Source organism: Sciurus vulgaris (assembly GCF_902686455.1).
Source record: "Sciurus vulgaris genome assembly, chromosome: 16".
NCBI classification, from domain to species: Eukaryota; Metazoa; Chordata; class Mammalia; order Rodentia; family Sciuridae; genus Sciurus; species Sciurus vulgaris.
The window spans coordinates 44,772,831-44,781,988 of record NC_136477.1 but is presented as its reverse complement, the minus strand read 5'-3'; the positions used below and the strand labels follow the sequence as shown (position 1 = coordinate 44,781,988).

Genomic DNA, 9,158 nt, shown 5'->3' with positions numbered 1-9,158 from the left:
CGAGAGCATATATATTGACTTTATTGTTCATCCTTATGTCTTTTTCTAGCACTAAGCACAAGACCTTACACATACCAAGGTGTTCACTAAATATTTTTACTGAAGTGATAAAATATGGTTTGGTATGCAAAATCACTTCAGGCTAACTTTGGTGTGAATTATAACACATTATGATATGTACCCTTATATGTACTTAAACACACACACACACATACAAATAGTTATTTATACCCAAACAAATGTAAATATTTATATTAACATACAGTGTTTAAAAACAGAAACCTGTGATTTCTGTGGGATAACACTGATAAAATAGCATAGAAGTAGATTACATTTTTCAGATATGGACATATATTCCAAATATTTTATATCTGAATTATAACCCATTTTCTCAACTGAATTGTAGTATTTTTCTTCTCTGATGAATGCTTAATCCTGTTGTAAGTGGTGGAAACTCATTCATTGGTACTTCCATGTTTTCAACACCTTTGATCTTGTCAAAGAGCATGCCTCTCACTATCAGTTCACACAATTGTTGGATGAAGAGAGAAACAGGAAAAGCCTGCTGCAGTAGAATGGTTTAATGCTACATAGTACTTGCTTCTGCAGTCCAGAAGCATGCCAATGACCTGCCTCTTGTAAAGCATATGTTTCAATTCAATTTTTTGCCACATTGGCAGAAAAACTTAGCTAAATAATTTCTTTTGAGTTCCTTTGGCCAAGCTACAATTTTTTTTTTTTTTTTTTTTTAAAGACTGGCAGGAGTTAGACTGTGAGCTCATGAAACAGAGCTGTATTGATTGACACCCAGAAAGCTTGAACCTGCATGCTTGGATTCAGAACCCCTGTGGTCTACTCTCTGAAATCTGAATAAGAGTGTAAGATGAATGAAGAAAGAGGCAGACAAAGGGAAGGAGTTATCATCAGTGGCCTTAATTTGTGAGTATATCTCAAAATTTCAAGAACCTAGGTAGTTCAGCATGAAACTATAAGTATTTGGGGGCAGGGTGGAACTTCAAGCCCTTAGTTTGGAAGTAGCCTGACTAGCCTGTAGCTTTTACTCTCCAATTTTATTTTCTGCAGAAGCCACTTGATGAAGGGCAATTCACATGCACATATTAGCCAGATTTTGACCCTTGTTCTTACTAAGGCCAGATATTATAATTGTATACCCTTACCCCATTAGCTTGTAGGGTAGAGATGTGCTATTACAATTTGCTTTCATCCTGCTGAGGATGCCGTGAAAGTTCTGGACTGCCCCTCAGATAACATCGGCTGTGGGTGACAGACGCTTCCTCAGGTTGTGAGAACCCTGATCCCTTCCATCTCTCTCTACTCCTAAGAGCATATTGGAACCTGAGGGAGTAAGAGAAGTGTTATCGAAGGGGTAATTTTGAATTCACAAAGCATTTTCTAATTTTAGTTCTGTATTACTTGTAATGAGAAATGTTAATTTTTCATAACCGATCCCAAATCTGTATCTGCCTATGCAATCTAGTTGAGATGTGCTGATCTATAAAATCAATTTAATTTTATTTTCACAATTATGAATAGCTTTTTAAAAACTCTGTTGACATTTGGATAATAAATACAGAGATTTTCTTCTTAAGACAAAAGACAAAAACAAAAACAAAAAACTATGTAGATTCCACAAATAATACATTATTAATCCAGAAAATATAAAAATAAATTAAAAACACTTGTAACACAATTCCACTAGCCAGATGTTATCATTGTAAATAGTTTCATTGAGAAAGATGAGGGTATTTCATTGCTGTTGTCTTTTACATTTCTAATATTATTCATGAGGTTAAACAGTTTTTATTTGTGAAGTAACTGTTTAGCTTTCTCTTTGGTGACTTGTGTAGTAGAGTACAGGCTTTGGATGTGAAAGTCCACTTTTGGTTCCAGTATTTATTTGCTCTATGGCTTTGGAGGCAGATATTTAAATACCCCATATTTTATCTTCTTCATTTGTAGAGTAGGGAAACCAAGAGTGCCTTCTGCACCAGCTGGCTGAGAGAAATAAATGAAATGTTTTCTATAAATTCTTTAGCATGCCTCTTGGAACACAGTAAGCACTCATGATATGTTAGAGGTTGCTAGAGGGAAGCATTTCAAAGCATCAATAGCATCCACTTATTTACCCCCAGGTTACTTTTCTATGGCAATAAGCAAAGTGTTGTAAACAGGGACTTGATGTGTCTTTGTCTGGTTTGAACATAAGTCTAGAGATGCTCAAGTTCAAGTGTGGGTACAACTATAGCTATTCTCAAAACCATAGCTATTCTCAAAGCCCCACCAAGAACCCTCCCATGAGGAGGAATCAAGGATTTTCACATTGTACTAGAGAGATTAACAAAAATTGAATATCCCTAGAATCTGTATATATCGTCCATCCATTAGTTCCTATACCATTTGTCTCTTCCTGAATTGAGTCCTGCTTTTTCAGACAGAAACTCTTGCAAAGAAGAAATTGCATTTGAAGAAAGCAAAAACACTGCTAGTGCCAGAAGTCTACTGGAATGGTAGGAGTCTGTGTGCTCACAGGCAAAGAGGCTTAAGTCCTAGCCTTGCCAATGGCCACAGAACCCATGTGGCCGTGGATATTTTAAAGACATTTCTTAATCCTGTGAGAACTTTTCATCCATCTGTGTGATTTTTGATTTAAGTGACCAGCTGCTTTAAAATAGACTAAGCATATGACATGGACACTCAGTACATCTTGAGAAGCAGGAGGGATTTTATTCATTGAGAACTGCATTTCCCTCATTCCTGCATGGTTCATCCCCATATTATCTTTCATTAAAGCTTCTAATGTTAGTAAGAAAGACTCCTTCCATTCTACTTACAATCCAAGTAAATGGTAGCTCTTCATCTCTCATCTGGCTTCTTCAGATTGCTTATATTACCTTCTTCTGCCATGCCTATTTGGGTGGGTTTTCACTAGAACTGCAGGAGCATAAGAGAGCAAGAAGTTTCAAAGCAGATGTATCATGCCTTGCAATGCAGGTGAGCAATAACTTCAAGAGGTTTGGAACCCAGCTTTACCCTCATTTTCCAGTGCCGACTGAAATGCAATCAATAAAGCCAACTTAGTTAAGAAATGAGTCATTTCAGAGAATCGGGAACACTTCAGAGTGGAGCAGGTTATTTAGCACAGGTGTTTTAATAATTGTAATATATTGAACAACCTTGCCCTGCTGGGCGGCCCTCAGACTCACAGTGGTTGTCTCCTGCTTAGGCCCAGTTCTGCCCTTGAAGACAAGGGGAATTGTGAGCCTGCAGGATTTTCAAAGTCATGGCTGAAACGGAAATCGGATCGTGTTGAAGTTCTGGCAGCCACTACACCTTTGTCTGGGTTGGGCTTGAAGCCTGTGCTTTCTGGAGGCGTTTCTTTGTATCTGCATTTACAATTAGCTTTTGAAAGGGAGGGCTGGAAGGGGAGACTCTGCGATGTGGGAATCAGAGAGACTCCTGCATGCCACTCATCGCATTTTTTCCCAAGGAATCTCAGGAACACACAAAGCACAGGTGGTAACGTGATGGAGGGGAGGGTGAGTGTAAGGGGGGTGATAATTGATGGGGGCCGGGAGTCCAGACCGCAGCTGTCCCCAGGTGCACCCAACTGCATCTGTTCTTCTGTGAGGTACTACACAGTAGCAGATTTTGGAGTGTTTAAGCAGAAGAAAACAAATCAGGAAAGTTAACAAAGCTCTTGGAGGAGGAAGGTGAGGCGGTGCAATTGCCACATCTGAGGAAGGAAGATTTCAGGAAGGGAGTTGATTGGATCAAGGGGTTTGGCACCCAGCGCCAGAGATACCGCCCATCCTGTCATCTGTGGACTTTGTGGTTCCGAGAAGGGTGAGCAGGTGGAGGTGGAGGACTCATTGGCTCCACACTGTCCCACGCTGATGAGCAAGTGCTGGATTTTTATCATGCGGTGGATTTGTGTGAAAACCTGGAGGGGAATGATAAAACTGAGGTGATGTTTTACTCCTTCTGTTCTGTCCTCTTCTTCATCATCTTTTTTTTTTTTTTTTCTATTTTTTCCCCCCATTTTTATTGGGACTCCAGGAAGAAAGTAGCACTATCTGCAGCTACCAGGAATGTTCTTCCAAGCCAGTGTTCCCCCCAAGTCTCCCTGATTCAATGATAATAGTAAAAGAAATAAATTCATTTACTGGATATGATACTTAATGCAGGCCTGAGGCTGGAGTCCCACTGTCTGTCCTGAGTCAGTGAGGAGGAAGGCCAAATTGACAACATTGGGATGATGGGAAACCCAGGCCATTTGTCATCCACAATTCACATCATATGATATATTTGGAGATTCCTCCTGACATAACTTACATGGGAAAGTCTTGAAAGGTCTTCACAATGTTACAACAAAGCCTGACACTGAGGGAAGCTGGTTGTTTCTTTTCCTTACTCCTTTTCTCTTTCTTTCTTTCTTTCTTTCTTTCTTTCTTTCTTTCTTTCTTTCTTTCTTTCTTTCTTTCTTTCTTTCTTTCTTTCTTTTTCTTTCTTTATTTTCTTTCTTTCTTTCTTTCTTTCTTTCTTTTTCTTTCTTTATTTTCTTTCTTTCTTCTTTCTTTCTTTCTTTCTTTCTTTCTTTCTTTCCATTGCTTTTCAAAGGTAGTGTTAAGCATTTTTCTGGCTTGGTTCATGGTAATAAAAAGGCATTATAAGAGAAGGAAGGTCAGAGTATAATAGTGAGTCTTACTGTCTCAAATTGCTTCCTACATAAAATAACATTGGCAGGTAATTCTTCCAGGGAGCAAGTTGCCAGCAGGATGGGAGCAGAGCAGTAGGTGAGGTGGGGTGGATCTCTGTAAAGGGTCTGGCATCCTCTGCACCTTAAAACTATATGATAAGGGATAAAGTGACTTGACACTAAGCAAATTATCCCAAAGGGAAAATTCCCCATGAGGAATTCCAAATATGGTTCCCGACAATATTGGGGCTTGAATTATTTTTGTTCTTCTCTTCTATTAAAACCTTCAACTAACATTTTGGTGTATCCAAAAGTCAAGTGGTAAAAATTACAACTTCCCCTTAGCCATATGGTAAAGTATACAAGGCTCTTGTTTCAAGAGAAATGAAAATAAACCAAAGAAAATCAGTCTTTGGAATGCATTAAATAAATAGGTTCATTCCAGCTTTTCACCAAGATTGGTGCTGAAAGCTAAGAAGGAAGCTCCTGCCCTTCTCAAAGCTGAAGCCAAAGCAAAAGCTTTGAAGACCAAGAAGGAAGTGTTGAAGGGTCTCCACAGCCATAAAAAGAAGATCCTCAAGTCATCCGCCTTCTGGTGACCCAAGACATTGTGGCTCTGGAGGCAGCCCAAATATCCTTGGAAGAGCACCCCCAGGGGAAAAAAGCTTGACCACTATGCCATCATCAAGTTCCCCCTGACCACTGAGTCAGCCATGAAGAAAATTGAAGACAACCACACACTTGTGTTCATTGTGGATGTCAAGGCCAACAAACAGATCAAACAAGCGGTAACGAAGCTCTACGACACTGACGTGGCCAAGGTCAATACCCTGATCAGGCCTGATGGAGAGAAGAAGGCATACATTGGACTGACTTCTGATTTTGATGCTTTGGACATAGCCAATAAAATTGGGATCACCTAAACAGAGTCCAGTTATCTAATTCTAAATATACCCTTTTTTTTTCCAACATAAAAAAATAGATTCATTCCAGGTCAAGAAATAACACTTTAGTTTTTAGCAACACCATCCAGGCAGTTTTGAACATTTGGTACCAAGGTTTCAGAGGTGCTCTTGATTGATCCTTTCATAAATGCATGGAATCCACCAGATAGCATGCTTTTGACTGCAAGTCAAAATATACTATTAAAATATGGAATACTATTAAAAATTGATTGAACAAGGAGAACTTATATACTCATGACACAGGAGCACAGAAAGCAAAAAGTTCCAAGTTTTATTAACTGCCTGACCAGAGGGAATATTAATGTACCAGGCTCTTTGCATCTAACCTTCCCACCATCCTCAGTTTCTCCAACATGGCTGCCAGAGTGCTAGGTCCCACTCACTACCTCACAAACTATGTGGAGAGGTGAAAAAGAGGAAATTTCTCATTTAATGCCTCTTTTTATACAGGAGGAAACTTTTTATTCCTGAGATTCCTTCATTCACTTCCCTATAAGTCTGGCTGGCCAGAGTTGTATCACCTGCCATCAGTGAAGGCACAGACTACAACAAATAACTCAGTCTATTCAGTGTGAATGGTGCACACTACATTTTGACACATTGTTTCACCCTGGGAATATTCTATTTGTAAAATTTCCTAATCCTAAGAGAATAATCTTCAATTTAAGAGAGAATTATTACATTTGATCCTCCAGAACTGCTGATTCTGCATCCAAGTATTCAGCCTACTGTGAATCAAAAACATTTTACATTACATATGTACTAAACACATATAGACCTCATCTTCTTATAATTATTCCCTAAATAAACCAGTATTGCAACTGTTTGCATAGCACTTGCACTGTATTAGGTATTATAAAGATTTTTTACTTCATATAAAGTATACATTAGGATGCTTATACCTCTATGAAAGTACTATGCCATTATATATAAGGAACATGAATATCCTCAGATTTTAGTAACTGAGGGGCAGGAATGTCATAGAACCAATTCCTCATGGATACTGAAGGAGGACTGTATTTTGCAATTTATAAATATGTATAAAAATAGACAAATTGTCTAATATTATGCACCATTTCACCAAATAAATATAACAGTGTTAAATGTGAGTGTAAGAACTTTCTGCCTTGTATCTGATGTGTAGACTAATACCTGGCTTATACTGGATGCTCCATCAGCATCTGTTGAAGAAGGGAATCCTTATTCCTTATCCATCTTAGAGCCTCTATTGGTGTCTCCTTCATGCCCTGGATCTTTGATTTCTTCCCCCATGAACTTTCTTCCAGCTTTGATCCACCCTGGGCCACCAGGATGTGTGTATCAGCACCTTCCTCACCCAGTATCTGACCTCATCTCATTCTTCCCCCCATCACTGATACCCTGCCTGCTTCTCTCCAGCTCTAACCTTCATTCCTCCTTAAGGCTTCTCATTATGTCCAAGAGTCTTTGACAGTGTCTTTGGTGCCCATTAAGATTTCTCCCATATTTTAAACTGTACCCTCCTCAGTGACAGGTTGCCAGTGAAGCCATTTGAAAGGGTGCCTCATCCTGGTCACAGAGGCTGGAACACATGCTGAGATGACTGGTGCCCAGGCAGGGAGTGCTGCCTCCTGGGCTGCCTTCAGATCTTCAAATCCTCCTCAGGCTGTCAAAATGGTGCTAGATTCCCTGTGGTCCTCAGAGTTGTGGGATTAAATGTGCTTTATACAGAAAAACCAAGACTCCTTTCATTAGAGTGTCACAGTTTCTCATATAAGAGCTGAATAAAGCTTCTTATCTTTGTTGCCTCCCAGAATTCATTGGTTTCTTCCCATGAGACACAGAGGCCAGGCACCAGTCTTTAAGGTGGGGCTGGGAATGGACATCACATCACTGACTCTGTTTCTCCTACTTCTGGTGTCTGATGCCCTTTGTACTAGAAGTATCTATTTTTCCAATCTCTTCTTTCTTCATTTCCTAAAATACAATTGTATGAACTTTATATGAGCTCAGACGGGAACAACACTTCCTTTTTTTTTTTAAATCTCCTTTTTTTTCCCTCCCTCCTTCCCTCCCTCCCTCCCTCCCTCCCTCCCTCCCTTCCTTCCTTCCTTCCTTCCTTCCTTCCTTCCTTCCTTCCTTCCTTCCTCCCTTCCTCCCTTCCTCCCTCCCTCCCTCCCTCCCTCCCTTCCTTCCTTCCTTCCTTCCTTCCTTCCTTCCTTCCTTCCTTCCTTCCTTCCTCCCTCCCTCCCTTCCTTCCTTCCTTCCTTCCTTCCTTCCTTCCTCCCTTCCTTCCTTCCTCCCTTCCTTTCTCCTTTTGCTGTGCTGGGGATGGAACCCAGGGCCTCATACAGGCTAGTCAGACATTCAATCCCCGATTGATGTTCCCTGCCTGACAGCACAGTTCTAATTCACCCTTCCTAAAAGAATTTAAGGTGCTTATTGCAGAAGCACAGAAGCCTGCCACGGGTAGAAGGCCTCGGAACCACTTATAGAAAGGATTTGACCCCTGACTTGTTGGAGGACTTCATCCCACAGTTCTGTGGTTTGTTCAAGAGATGCTTGCACGCCACTGGAAGATGCATGCTTCAACCAAGGGGCAAACTGAAAAGCTCAAGCCTCAGAGGCAGTGCTCAGGACATGCATGCGGGCTGCTGTCCTCGGTTGGGTGACTGGGAAAACTCTTATCTCCCAGTTTCCCAGAAGCCTTGGGTCTCAGATGTCTGCAGTGAGTGTCTGCTTGGGAATACTGGTGTTAGTGGCTTTATTTCCTTGTTGTCTCACTTCCCCATTCCCTCACCAGAGTTTCCTGGGATCATATTCCAAATACACTTCTTAAACTCACATCCGTATGTCAAGGTCTGCTTCTGGGAACCAGATCAAGACAGACACTCAAGAGCATTAAGTCTATCAGGATTAATTTTAAAAATTCTCACTCTCAAATGTACTTGGATTGACACTGGTGTTATATCCCTCTTATGGACCAAATTCAAGGGAATTCAGAGGAATATAATTTCTTTATGCTGGTTTTAGTAAAGGGCACGAGATATTTTGGAGCCAAAAAAGTTAAACAAGACAATGTGAATGCGAATATTTCCAAGAATAATACCTTGAGTTTTTAGTGACATTTTCTCCCTTGTTTATAAGAAGTATTCCTACAATATAAATGTACAGGAGGTTTTCTTTAAAAATTTTGACTTTCTTCTGTAGTGCTTCTGTTGTTGACAGTAACTCCAACTGCCTCTTGTTTGGTACTGAAGTTCATACAACAGACTATGAGCCAAAGTTAGTGATTAACTGTTTTGAAAGAATCTCCCAAAATACACTTGTTTGTAATATGTCTTGCTTTTGTGTCTCAGGTGTAAAATAATTGGCATTTTATACTCAATTTGACGTTTGCAAGTGATATGTTATATGCAGTTGGACTCAAGTGGCTTTGCAGGACACATTTTGGGAGTAGTGGCTCAATGCATTGCCATAATCCCAAGCCACCTGGA

At 40.2% G+C, this 9,158-nt stretch overlaps 1 pseudogene across 1 annotated transcript; it reads left to right on the top strand.

Annotated features, from left to right (window-relative positions):
• The first annotated feature begins 3,545 nt into the window (after positions 1-3,545).
• LOC306646430 (large ribosomal subunit protein uL23-like) lies at positions 3,546-5,640 on the top strand (annotated as a pseudogene). The gene is made up of 2 exons: positions 3,546-3,557; positions 5,152-5,640. The product of its transcript is annotated as a large ribosomal subunit protein uL23-like (transcript).
• The last annotated feature ends 3,518 nt before the right edge of the window (positions 5,641-9,158 follow it).